This window comes from Mustela nivalis (genome assembly GCF_964662115.1).
Source record: "Mustela nivalis genome assembly, chromosome: 1".
Taxonomy (NCBI): domain Eukaryota; kingdom Metazoa; phylum Chordata; class Mammalia; order Carnivora; family Mustelidae; genus Mustela; species Mustela nivalis.
The window spans coordinates 145,380,952-145,395,357 of record NC_139020.1 but is presented as its reverse complement, the minus strand read 5'-3'; the positions used below and the strand labels follow the sequence as shown (position 1 = coordinate 145,395,357).

Here is a 14,406-nt window from a genome sequence, read left to right as displayed (position 1 = left end):
AACAAGGAAACCAGTTGGCACCTACCTGGTCTTTGTGCCCAAAGTGTCTCTGCCACCTCTCCCAAAGCTACTCCAAGAAGGGGAGCTGTTTCTCACCATGCAACCCAAGGGGGATCCTCAGAACACCTTGCCTACTGTCAGGTCTCCAGCCTCTGTCCAAATAGGAGTACCACCAAGCCCTCCAGGAATGAACCCAGCAATGGTGTGAGTTTCAAAATCCCAGAGGAAGTATTCCTTCACCTATTCAGCCCAGGGAGTGGTGTTTAAGGAAGAGAAAATGAAGGACAGAAGCAGGAAGGTGATGTGACAAGTCCTGTCAGTTAAGATAGAGTTGACTTCTCATCCAGCACATGACACACACTAAAAGAATTTAGTCTCCAGTTACAAGTGTCCCTGAGAGAGGTCTCGTGTCACCAGAGAATACATCCGCCATAGTTCCCTAACAAGAGGATCCTCATTCTTCATGCATAATTCCCAAGTGCTGGTAACCAACAAAACCAAGATTTGACATTTGATAGTGGCAAAGGGAGGAAAGTGCTGGGAGAGATTACTTTTTAGAGAAGAGCAAGAAAAGATGTGTATGAACCGAGCATACTCAAGATCCCTGGATGCAATTCCTCTTCCTATTATGTCATGAAATTATGAAATGAACATATCCATCTTCTACACATATTTCCCTTTCCTTTCTGATTTCATATTCACCTTCCTCAGTCTCCAGGTCATCAGGGGAAACCTGACTGTTACCCGGAACCCTCTCCCACTGGTTTTTACTGTGTTGTTTCCTACCTGGAGAGTCTTCCACCTCACTGCTGGAGTCCTTGATGTTCTCCACAAGCCAACCTCTAGAAACACAAGCAGGAGCAAACATCTTATTAGACAGAGAGGCCTGGCCGTTCCTCCTACTCAGGTTCAGATTATGGTGGGACATGCAGCATCTCCCTGATCCTTCTAGTGGGGTTCTCAGACCTTTGCTGGCCTTGATGGGGTCAGAATGCTTCAGCAATACAGTGATCACAGTGGCAAACCTTCAAATGAGACTGAGATGCTAAAGGAATCATCGTTTGCATTCTCAGTTCTACAGGCCCATTATAATGCTCACCTCCAAATTTAGCAATATGAAATTCCACCTGTTCTCGAAAACATGATATTTTCCTAGTGTGTCCCACTAAAGGGAGCTTATTTTATTTTGTTATTTTTATTTTACTGTAGTTCATTGACTTAATAAATGATTTTGTAAAACTAACTTTAGAGAGTCACATCTATCTAGGGGTTATTGTTCTGGATAGCACAGCTCTGGAATCCAAAGAGGAAGAAGACATTACCTCTCCTCCACTGCCTATTCCTTGCACAGTATTTGCTGGCCTGACTTGACCATTCAAGTATAGGTTTTTCCTGGGTTCTTGCACAAGTGTCAGGCATTACCTGAGGCCTTGGGAAATGAAAACAGTAAGGTTAACAACCAGGTCCTAGAAAATATCACATACAAATTCAATGCCACACCTATCAAAATCCCAATGTCATTCATAGAAACAATAGCACAATCTTAAAATACATATGGAACCACAAAGGACCCCAAAGAGCCACAGCAACACTGAAAATAAACAACAGAGATGGACGCTCCACACTTGCTGACTTTCAGACACTTTAGAAAGCTACACTAAACTAACCAAGGTGGGGCAGGCATAAAAATAGGCACATAGACCAATGGACCAGGACAGACAGCTTGAAAATAAACTCCCACATACATGGCCACATGATCTTTGGCAAGGGTGTCAAGACTACACAATGAGGAAAGAATAGTCTCTTCAACAACTGAAAGAAGGAATAGGCAACCTACAGAAAGAGAGAAAATATTTGGAAACCTTATATCAGAGAAGATGTTAATGTGCAAAAAGGACCGAATTTGAGAATGGGGAGAAAACTTGATCTCTTGCCCCAAAGGAAATAAACCAATGGCCAATGGGCTGGCCTATGAAAAGATGCTCAACCTAACTAGCCATCAGGGAAGTGTAATCCGAACAAACTCCACATCTGTCAGGATGGCTTTTATCAAAATATGAAACAAGGATTAAACAACAAAAACAACCACCACAACAAAACACGTGTTGGTAAGAATGTGAAAACGTCAAATGTGGGAACATGGTGCAGCCATCATGGAAACTGTGCTGAGTTTCCTCACACTGCAAAGAGAACTCCCTGTGGATCCAGGAATCACACATCTGAGTATTGATCCAAAGGAAATAAAAGGAGTATCTCGAAGATACACCTGCAATTTCATTCTTTTTTTTTTTTAACTTTTTATTTTTTATAAACATATATTTTTATCCCCAGGGGTACAGGTCTGTGAATCACCAGGTTTACACACTTCACAGCACTCACCAAAGCTGTGAAGTGTGTAAACCTGGTGATTCACAGACCTGTACCCCTGGGGATAAAAATATATGTTTATAAAAAATAAAAAGTTAAAAAAAAAAATAAAAGAACCTAGATGTCCATCCACAGATGAATGCAATTTCATTCTTATTGCAGCACTTCCACAGTACCCAGGATATGGGAAAAGGCCCACTGTTCATTGACACTGAGTGCTGAAGAAAGGTGGTATATCCATACAGTGGAATATTATTTAACCTTCATAAAGAAGAGAATGCTGTCATTTGTGGGAACATGAAAGACCTGGAGTGCATGAAACTAAGTCAAATAAGCAAATGACAGAAAAACAAAGACTGTATGATTCCATTTCCATGAGCAGTCTAAAATAGTCAATGTCATGGAAGCAGAAAGCAGAAGGGTGCCAAGCATTGGTGAGTTGCTCTTCTATGCATATGGGATTTAGTTATGTCAGATGGAAGTAGAGACCTGCTGCTCAGCCATGCACATTGAGTAAACAATACTGGCTGTCTACTTGCCAAATTGGTCAAGAGCACAAATGTAATGTTAAGCAAGGTTTTTTCCCACTAGGAAAGCATGAGTAGAAGAAAACACAAATGTTAAAAGGAAAGAAAGAAGAAAAAGGAAGAAAAGAAGAGAAGAGAGTAGTGTTTGGGAGGAAGGCAAAAGGGTCACACTGTGGGTTAAGAAGATGAAAGAAAGGCACTCTCTGTAGGTGTTAAAGATGTCTGCACAGTGCTTGCTGTTGTGAACTGGAGTCTGTGTCCTTTCTCATCTCCATTCAGGAAGGAGCCAAATATCATCCAAAGTGTGCACAAGGTGCACTACTGCCTCCCCTGATCTTGAATCTTTGGAATCACTCACCAGCAGTGGAAACTATGATCTATAGATTTAGGATTTCTAGGGCACCCTTGTAACAAGTAGACTGTTTCTGGGGCAAATGACCAACATTTGAAAATCAAGCAGTCTCATGCTTTTGTTTGTTTCTTTGGGGGAAAACACCTACATGGAAATCAAATCCTATTAAGACACGTATTTTTCATAGGGTGGATGCTCCAAAATAAAAAAATTAAAAAATTAAAATTACTTAAACCATAATGTGGCTCAGTGTCCATTGTTATTGACTTAAAATAACCACCTTGACTTGCTTATTTGTAGAAGCTTTCAGAATAATCCATCCATCTCCCATGGCCAATGGATGGGATGTGAGTAGTGACACTCCTGTTACACTTCTGAGGTTCCCTTTCCCCACATGCAAAATGTGCCCCTTCATCCTCCTAACTAGGAAGTCAAGTGGCCACACTGATGCTCAGACTCTGAAGAAGATCTCTTGTCTCTCATTTCATGTGACACTGTTTTTGCCCAATGTAAGAGAACCTCCACAACGATCAGTGGTGGGAGACTCATTCTCTAAGCGAGAATGAGTTTTATTCTTTTATTCCTTATTCTGAAGGTAAATGCTAGACCTCAGTGGGGAAAGAGGGAATGAATCACCCCCCCCCAAATTCCTGGGACTCCTCCTTTCTAGATTCCCACCAGGTCTGGGTGTGGGCACGTGGTGGCACCAAGAACCACCTGTTGAAGGAAGGAGCCATGCCCCAGCACTCACTGCTTCAGAGGAGCTTGGGAAGACTCACTCAGTGTGTTGTGTGGGTGAAGTAGCAAGACTGAGGGACTCTGACCTTTTACAGTGTCACAAGACCTACCATGAGGTGAGAGTCATTATTAAATGGAATTGTCACTGACTCCGTAACAGGAATTGGGAAGCATGATTTCGTGTTTATCTTGTGGACAGTTATCCTCTTCCTGGCTGCTGCTGAGATATGTTTTCCTGGTTAATGGATGTGTATGGGGCATATCATGAAGAAGGTTTGAATTGTACAGTTTGATTAATTTATACATACTTATGCATTCATGATGTATGGTGATGGAAATTTTTACTTGGAGAGTCAACACCATTAATTGTGATGTGTAGGGAAATATAAATCTAGGGAAACACACGATGTATCACACACACAGAAACACACAAAAATGCACAATCAAAACCGGAATCACTGCACATAGATTCCCATACTGATACACCTACTTCCCTGCATGCAAACCCACCCCACTTGCTTCTGGGGACTGTACAACATGACCATAAGTCTTCACCTAGAAAATCCCTTTGTCACCACATGCCCAATTCTCAATCCCACCATGAAGCTGGAATCAGGTGGCTCTCAACATGAAATTGCCAGAACAGCCCCACTTTCTCATCTCCCAGTTTTCTCCTCAAGTGAGTGACTCCAGAATACATACTGCCTTCACTATCCTTCTGACCAGTCTGCTATTACAGAAAGAAAATGCTCTGAAGATTAGCTCATCCAAGGTCCTGCTTGTAGATCTTTCTTTTAAGTTGGTGACAATAGAAAACCAGGTGGGAATCTGTGATAGAGACCAGAGAACCAAAAAGCAAGAAGAGGGGAAGCCTACTCATAGACAGAGGCATCAAATTTTCCTAAAGCATGTATTCCCCCCAAGTCCCTTTGGGTTGGCAATTAGGGAGTTATTTCCAAGGGGGAGAAATTGTTACTGGTAAAAAGATCACTACCCTGTGTGTTGCAACTGACACTCCAATTGTTTCAAAGTCTTTGGAATCAGGAATCAGTAGATAACAGGTTTTACTTAACATGCATCCCACTAAGTAAGTTGTATATATCAACTGGGATGGGCATGCTCATATTTTCATATCTTAACTCACTTTAAAATGCAATAAGGTTACATGTGTACCTCAGATACAGAAAAGAAAGCTTACCTTGGGGAAAGATGGGCCTTTCCCTCGGCACTGTCACTGCTAAGGTCTTCCATTAGGTCATCCAAGAAGCTAGTTAAATGCAAAGAAACCGTGAGGACGCTGGTGGGGCAGCTCAGGAATGACTCAGGGAGCTTTGCCTGATGGGGGCTATTGGCAAAAGTGTATGGATCCAGATGGTTAATAACATGGGTTGAGCGGCTGCTGGGCCATCATCCTTGCTGGATGAAGGAAGGCAAAGACAGCAACAGGAAAGTAATTGGAAATGTGATCTTTCAATTGTCACTTGAGGGAATCTAATCAATGAGAAATAGTCAATCTGAAAAAGGGCAAACACCAAAATGCCTGCTGGTTATGATGAGAGAGTTCCAGGCCGCCCACCCCCCACCCGCCTGTTGGAAGTTCAGCTAAATTGCAACTATGTTTTCCTTTTCCAAGACCATCTCTTTTCCCAGGATAGACATATACTACTATTGTATTTTTGTTCACTTTTTATGTAAATTCAATTTAATTATCTTATAGTGTATTCTTCATTCCCGGGGTAGAATTTACTGATTCATCAGTTGCATAAAGCCCCCAGTGCTCGATTCTGTCAAGTGCCTTCCTTAATGCCCATCAGCCAGGGACACCACCCACTCACATCTCCCCTCTAGCAACTCTCAATTTGTTTCCTATGTTTAGAATCTCTTGCAGTTTCATCAGGTTTCCTCTTATTTTATTTTTCCTTTCCTTCCCTATATTCATCTGTGTTGTTTTTTAAATTCCACATTTGAGTGAAATCATATGGTATTTGTGTTTCTCTGAATGGCTTATTCACTTAGTATAACACTTTCTAGTTCCATCCGCATCATTGCAAATACATTTCATTCTTTTGGATGGCTGAGTAATATTTCAGTGTGTGTGTGTGTGTGTGTGTGTGTGCGCGTGCGTGCACACACATGCGTGTTTGTGTATCCCTACCCTATCATTGTTATCGATTCATCTGTCAATGGATATTTCACATTTTGACTTCTGTGGACATTGCTGCTATAAACAGCAATGACCCTTTGGGTCATTACTTTGGTATCCCTTGCTTAAATACCTACAAGTGTAATTGCTGGGTCACAGGGTAGTCTAGTTTTAACTTTTGAGGAACCTCCATGCTGTTTTCCACAGTGGCTGCACCACTTTGCTTTCCCACCAACACTGTAGGAATGTTCCCCTATCTCCTCATCCTCGCCAATGCCTGTTGTTTCATGAGTTGCTCATTTTAGCTATTCTGACTGATGTGAGGTGGTACCTCATTGTGGTTTTGATGTGTATTTCCCTGATACCATATGGTGTGGACCATTTTTTCAACGTGTCTTTTGGCCATTTGTAGGACTTCTTTGGAGAAATGTCTGCTCACATCTATTGTCCTTTTCTTTCTTTCTTTCTTTCTTTCTTTCTTTCTTTCTTTCTTTCTTTCTTTTTTTTTTTTTTTTGTTAACTAACTGGAATTTATTTTTTTCTTTTTATTTTTTTAATATCTTTTTAAAAAATTTCTTTTCAGTGTTAACAGTATTCATTGTTTTTGCACCACACCCAGTGCTCCATGCAATACATGCCCTCCCTAATACCCACCACCTTGTTCCCCCAACCTCCCACCCCCCACCCCTTCAAGACCCTCAGGTTGTTTTACAGAGTCCATAGTCTCTCATGATTCACCTCCCCTTCCAATTTCCCTCAACTCCCTTCCCCTCACCATCTCCCCATGTCCTCCATGTTATTTGTTATTGCTTCACAAATAAGTGAAACCATATGATAATTGACTATCTCTGCTTGATTTATTTCACTCAGCATAATCTCTTCCACTCCTGTCCATGTTGCTACAAAAGTTGGGTATTCATCCTTTCTGATGGAGGCATAATACTCCATAGTGTATATGGACCACATCTTCCTTATCCATTCATCCGTTGAAGGGCATCTTGGTTCTTTCCACAGTTTGGTGACCGTGGCCATTGCTGCTATAAACATTGGGGTACAGATGGCCCTTCTTTTCACTACATCTGTATCTTTGGGGTAAATACCCAGTAGTGCAATTGCAGGATCATGGGGAAGCTCTATTTTTAATTTCTTGAGGATTCTCCACACTGTTCTCCAAAATGGCTGCACCAACTTGCATTCCCACCAATAGTGTAAAACGCTTCAAAGTATAGGGATAGAGGAAACATTCCTGAACTTCATAAAATCTATCTATGAGAAACCTACAGCACATATCATCCTCAATGGGGAAAAGCTCACAGCCTTCCTGTTGAGATCAGGAACACGACAAGGATGCACACTCTCACAATTCCTGTTCAACATAATATTAGAAGTCCTAACAACAGCAATCAGACAACAAAGAGAAATAAAAGGTATCCAAATTGGCAATGAGGAAGTCAAACTCTCTCTCTTTGCAGATGACATGATTCTTTATATGGAAAACCCAAAAGACTTCACCCCCAAACTACTAGAACTCATACAGCAATTCAGTAACGTGGCAGGATACAAAGTCAATGTACAGAAATCAGTGGCTTTCTTATACACTAACAATGAAAATACAGAAAGGGAAATTAGAGAATCGATTCCATTTACTATAGCACCAAGAACCATAAGATACCTGGGACTAAACCTAACCAAAGAGGTAAAGGATCTGTACTCGAGGAACTACAGAACACTCACGAAAGAAATTGAAGAAGACACAAAAAGATGGAAGACCATTCCATGCTCTTGGATCAGAAGAGTAAACATCATTAAAATGTCTACAGTGCCTAGAGCAGTCTATACTTTTAATGCCATTCCGATCAAAATTTCACTGGTATTTTTCAAAGAGCTGGAGCAAATAATCCTAAAATTTGTATGGAATCAGAAGAGACCCTGAATTGCTAAGGAAATGTTGAAAAACAAAAATAAAACTGGCAACATCATGTTACCTGATTTCAAGCTTTACTACAAAGCTGTGATCACCAAGACAGCATGGTACTGGCATAAAAACAGACACATAGACCAGTGGAACAGAGTAGAGATCCCAGATATGGACCCTCAACTCTATGGTCAAATAATCTTCGACAAAATAGGAAAAAATATACAGTGGAAAAAAGACAGTCTCTTCAAAAAATGGTGCTGGGGGGGGCGCCTGGGTGGCTCAGTGGTTTAAGCCTCTGCCTTCAGCTCAGGTCATGATCTCAGGGTCCTGGGATCAAGCCCAGGGAGCCTGCTTCCCCCTCTCTTTCTGCCTGCCTTCTGCCTACTTGTGCTTTCTCTCTGTCTATCAAATAAATAAATAAATAAAAATCTTTTTTTAAAAAATGGTGCTGGGAAAACTGGACAGCTATATGTAGAAGAATGAAACTCGACCATTCTCTTACACCATACACAAAGATAAACTCGAAATGGATAAAAGACCTCAATGTGAGACAGGAATCATCAGAATCCATAGTCTCTCATCAGAATCCTAGAGGAGAATATAGGCAGTAACTTCTTCAAGGTTGCCACAGCAACTTCTTTCAAGATATGTCTCCAAAGGCAAAGGAAACAAAAGTGAAAATGAACTTTGGGGACTTCATCAAGATCAAAAGCTTCTGCTCAGCAAAGCAAACAGTCAACAAAACAAAGAGGCAACCCACGGAATGGGAGAAGATATTTGCAAATGACAGTACAGACAAAAGGTTGATATCCAGGATCTATAAAGAACTCCTCAAATTCAACACACACAAACCAGATAATCATATCAAAAAAATGTGCAGAAGATATGAACAGACACTTCTCCAATGAAGGCATACAAATGGCTATCAGACACATGAAAAAAATGCTCATCATCACTAGCCATCATCGAGATTCAAATTAAAACCACATTGAGATACCACCTTACACTAGTTAGAATGGCCAAAATTAGCAAGACAGGAAACAACATGTGTTGGAGAGGATGTAGAGAAAGGGGAACCCTCTTTTCTTTTTCTTTTTAAAAAATGTTTACTTGTTTTTCAGTATTCAGGAATTCATTGTTTATGTACCTTTTCTTGACTGGACTTTTTGGTTTTTGTGTGTTGAGTTTGATAAATTCTTTCTCAATTCTGGATACTAGCCCTTTATCTGATAAGACATTTGAAAATAGTTTCTCCCATTCTTCAGATGGCCTTTTACTATCACGGACTGTTTCCTTTGCTGTGCAAAAGCTTTTTATCTTGATGAAGTCCCAATTGTTCATTTCTTGATTCTGTTTCCCTTGCCTTTAAAAACATGTCTAACAAGAAGTTGCTGTGACCAAGGTCCAAGAATTTGCTGCCTGTATTCTACTCTAGGATTTTGATGGAATCTTGTCTCACATTTAGGTCTCTCATCCCTTTTCAGTTTATTTTTGTGTGTGGTGTGAGAAAGGGATTGCTAAAAATCACATTTTGCTGTGTGGCTGTATTTCAAAACTTAATAAAGTATCCCATTCTATTGGTTCAGTAGGACATTGATTGATTGATATGCGGATGGTGAACCACCCCTGCAGCCCAGGAATAAGAGCCACTTGGTCATGGAGAATAATCCTTTTACTGTTGCATCCTATTAGCTAGTATCTTGGTGAGAATTTTGGCATCTATGTTCATCATGGATATTAGTCTGTAATTCTCTTTTATGGTGGGGACTTTGTTTTGTTTTGGGATCAAGGTAATGCTGGCATCATGTGAAGAGTTTAGATGTTTTCCTTCCATTTCTCTTTTTTTGTAATAGCTTCAGAAGTATAGGAATGGATTCTTTATATGTTTGGTAGAATCCTGCTGGGAGGTCATCCAGCTCTGGAATCTTGGGAGATGTTTGGTTACTACTTCAATTTCTTTTTATTTATGGGTCTGTTCAGGTTTACTATTTTCCTGTTTCAGTTTTGATAGTTTGTATGTTTCTGGGATTGCTCCACTTTCTTCAAAATTGCCAAATTTTTGGCATATACTTGGCTCATAATATGCTGTTGTTATGATTTGTATCTTTGGTGTTGGTTCTGCTCTCTCCTATTTCATTTATGATTTTATTTCTTTGGCTAAGTCTGGCTAGTGGTTTATTGATCTTATTACTTCTTTCCAAAATGATCCATGATATGTCCTTTTATTTTTAAGTCAATACTTTTTTTTCTTTAGTATGTTCTACTGTCCTATTGATTTCTCTTTCACTGATTTCTGTTATAATCTTTATTTTCTCTTTTCCTTCTGGATATAGGCTTTGTTTGATGTTTTTCCTCCAGGTCCTTTAGGTGAAAAGTTTGGCTGTGTATTTCAGAATTTTCTTGTTTCTTGAGGAAGGACTGTTTTGTTTTATACTTCCCTCTCAGGACTTCCTTCACTCTATCCTAAAGGTTCTGAATTGCTGTGTTTTCATTTTCATTTTCCACTCCTTTTTCTTACTTCTTTTTGTTTGTTTGTTTTATACCCTGTGTTCATTGGTTTTATTTTTTAAATTCCACATATGAGAGAATTTATAAATTTCTCTTTATCTGAATGACTTATTTCACTTAGTATAATATACCTCAGCAACATTCATGTTTTTAGAAGTGGAGAAACTTCATACTTTGGTGATCCATAATGTTCCAGTATTAGTGTGTGTGTGTGTGTGTGTGTGTGTGTGTGTGTGTGTGAACAGATTCAGATACTAACCCTTTATCTGATATTTGCAAATATGTCAGCAAAGAGTCACAGACTCTTTTTTTAAAGGTTTATTTCCTTATGCTTAGATATATGTCTATCTATTTATCTATATCTATTGTTATATATACACATAAACACACACACACACGAGTGCAGGAGTAGTGGGCTCGGGGGAGGGCCAGAGGGAAAGAATCTCAAGCAGTCTCCTCACTGAGCAGTGTCCTGATGCAGGGCTTCATCTTATGTCCCTGAGATCATGATCTGAGTGAAATCAAATCACTCAACCAATTGAGCCACCCAGGTGCCCCAGAGACTCTTATACATAAAGAGCAACCTGAGGGTTGCTGGAGGAGAGGTAGGATGGTGGTGGGTTAAATGGGCGATGGGTAATAAGGTACTTGATGTGATGAGCACTGGGTATTCTATGTAATCGATGAATCTCTTAATTCCACTCCTGAAACCAATGTTACACTATATGGTAAGCAACTAGAATATAACTGAAAACTTGAAAAACAAAAAGAATGTCAAAGCATAAAAAACAGATTTTCATGTATACTGTCGACATTTAATTGATGAAAGTATTGATGTTGTTTCACCCTTTATAAGTAATGAACTATACTCAGGTCAGCTAATATTAATAGGGGAAACTGGTGGGGTGGGATATGGGAACTTCCTGTATTGCTTTTCAACTTTTGTTCATCTAAACCTCTTCTAAATGTCTTTTAATTCTGCAAAACCTGGACACACAGTTTCAAGAAATGATCTGTAATGCCCTATGTTCAAAAGGTATCTGAGGTCTGTACTTTGCACTGGAGACATTGTTTACTATTAAAATGCACTGAATGTTTAATTAGAAATACTACTAATGGGCTTAAATGTACATTTGTATACTTGAGTTAGTAGAAAAATGGAGCACCTTGGGGGTTCAGTCACTGGGGTGTGCATCTCTTTATCTCCCAGTCATGAGTTCAAGCCCCACATTGAACATAGAGCTTCATTTAAAAAAAATTAGAACACAGAAAAAGTGTTCATTACTATTTTGATTGCACTGTCTTAGGGATATGAAACAGTGAAAGAGAAGACTCTGGATCAAATAAATAAGGAACTGTCCAGAGAATTTTCGTCTGGGTCACCTGTAGGCTGAAACCGTGTGTGGCTGCCAGTGGACTTTCCTGAATTGCCAGAAGGGGCCAGAAGTTGATGTTCTGGAATGGGGGTGCACAATTCTTCCAGCATGTCCCAAACAAGATCCTGGGAAACATGCATATAATAGAGAGTACTGTTGGCAACTTGCTGACAAAAGACCATAGGGAAATTAGTAATCATTCAGAGTGCCATCTTGTCCTCCCCTTCCTCACCAGCTGCTCAGCAGAGCCTCCTAAATCAACGCTGAACTTAGGAATATGTTGCAACTCGGTGTGTACTTCAACCAACATGAGAAACTGTGGACTTTGAGAAATATCAGGGTTTTGGAGGGGAGGGAGGTTGGGTGAGTCTGGTGGTGGGTATATTGGAAGGCATTTATTGCATGGAGCACTGGGTGTCATGCATAAACAATGAATTCTGGACCACTGAAAAGAAATTTAAAAAATAAATTTTAAAAATAAATTTAAAAATAAATAAAAATTAAAAACAAAAACAACCAACCAACAGACTGGTTTTGTGGGAAGATACCTTTCTTTAGCTGAGACATTATAGAAACACAGCAGAGTGACTATACCTGGTGGCCTAAGTTCCCATATAATTTAGCAGTGGCACATACCTGAGAGAGTTATAGAGAGCCCTCTGTGCCTCAGTACCCTGTTCTGGGACACAAAATTGTTAGCATGGTCTAAAATTAGTGCTCAGGTATGAGACTAAAAGCACTTTCCTAGGAGAAAAGCTTCAAGGAGAGGAAAGGACTGGTTTTTCACAATTACTCTGTACATGTTCAGCTATTGAACCCCTAGAGAATGAGCTACACACCCAGTAGTGGGTGATTCCAGAGAGGGGACTTGGAGGTCTCCACAAAAAGAGAGGATGAAAGCTTACTCTTCAGCCTTTACATGGGAATGCTGCTTAAGAGCTCATGGAGAATATGTATTATGGACTCCTGTGATCTCCATATCAGCCCTGTTGAGAGGGGTCAAAGCAAGGACCCTAACCCATATTTTACAGTGCAGGGCTTTGAAATTTAGAGACATTAAGTGATCTTCCAGAAGTGGTCATGATGAAGAGTGTTAGATCCAAGACAGGAATATGGTTGGTCCTGGGTGAGAGATTAAACACCTGAGGCCCATGAGAAAAGGCCCCAGACCACTGAACCAAGAGTACTCTGAACTTTCTCAAATTGCCCTGCCCCACAATTTCTGGGGGAAAGAGTAGGGACCCTAAAGGAGGTATCAGGGCCAAGAAGATAATCTGAAACTTACTTCATCCTCCTGACTTGGTATTCAATCTCTGACAGAAAATAGGATGATTTCCTCCAAATCAAGCCCTTTGGAAGGACGAGGGAAGTTCAACCATGGCGATCCCCAAGCTTCTTGCCACCGTCAGCTTTCTCTCCCAGGGCCTTTCAATGGCCAGTTGACCACCCTCAGCGACCAGTGAGCTGCTCAGCCCTCAACTGACTCTGAGTCCATGACATTCCAAACCAACTGTCATATGATGGCTCTGCCAAGAATTAGCTTCCGTTCAACCGACCAACCACAGATGAGCAGTTATAGCAGGCTAATGGGAAAGTGGTGCTCTGGACTATGGCGTTAGTTGTTGAATAAATTAATTCTGTGATGCTCAGTGTCTTACTACTGATGTGAGTGACTGAGCAGGGTGTACTTAGGCGTGGCTCACAGTGGGCAAGTCTGCACTGGCTGAGTGTGTGCCTTCCTGCTCCTGTCCTCCCACACATACAGTTTGCACTCTCAAATCTTTTCTCATTCATCTCTAGACCTGGTATTAGCCAGGAACAGGGTTTTCCCTTCACACCTATCAAACCTCAGCCTGGATACCTCACCCCAGATCTCTCTTTGAAGGTCACAGCACACACCCTCTACTCTCAGCTCCCAACCGCTCAGCTCCACCAAGCCAATGGCACTGTCCCTTTTTCACCATTCTCCAGCTTCACCCAGTCAGTTATCCCAATCATCTCAATCCATAAAAATCCCACAGGATATCCTAGTTTTTGGGTTTCAACTGTTTGTTTTGGGTCTTCTGGAAATAGACTGCTAATACTGACTTTCACTTTTGCTATCTCGATTCAGGAAGACTTGACCTGTAATTCTCCTACCCTGTAACGTCTATCTCTGGGATGGCAGCATCAAGATTCTCCTCATCCTATGAAAGCAGTGTGAATTTGTTCCCTTTGCTTGTTCTCTTTAATTGCACTACTGGGTATTTACCTCAAAGACACAGATGTCGTGGAAAGAAGGGCCATCTGAATGTTCATACTAGCAATGGCCACAATCACTAAACTCTGGAAAGAGCCAAGATGCCCTTCAACAGACGAATTAATAAAGAAGATGGTCCATATATACAATGGAGTATTGTGCCTCCATCAGAAAGGATGAGTACCTAACATTTGCATCAACATAGACAGGACTGGAAGAGATTATATTGAGTAAGTCA

General features: G+C 40.6%; 1 long non-coding RNA gene across 2 annotated transcripts in view; it reads right to left on the bottom strand.

The window, feature by feature from the left end:
* The window catches only part of LOC309861618, a 40,719-nt gene extending 27,332 nt beyond the window's left edge, over positions 1-13,387 (bottom strand). For both annotated transcript variants that reach the window (XR_014310053.1, XR_014310054.1), the window contains exons 1-4: positions 13,215-13,387; positions 5,183-5,251; positions 1,323-1,429; positions 787-842 (exon numbers count right to left, since the gene is read on the bottom strand). This is a non-coding gene — a long non-coding RNA (uncharacterized lncRNA). The remainder of the gene's footprint in view (positions 1-786; positions 843-1,322; positions 1,430-5,182; positions 5,252-13,214) is intronic.
* Positions 13,388-14,406: the final 1,019 nt, after the last annotated feature.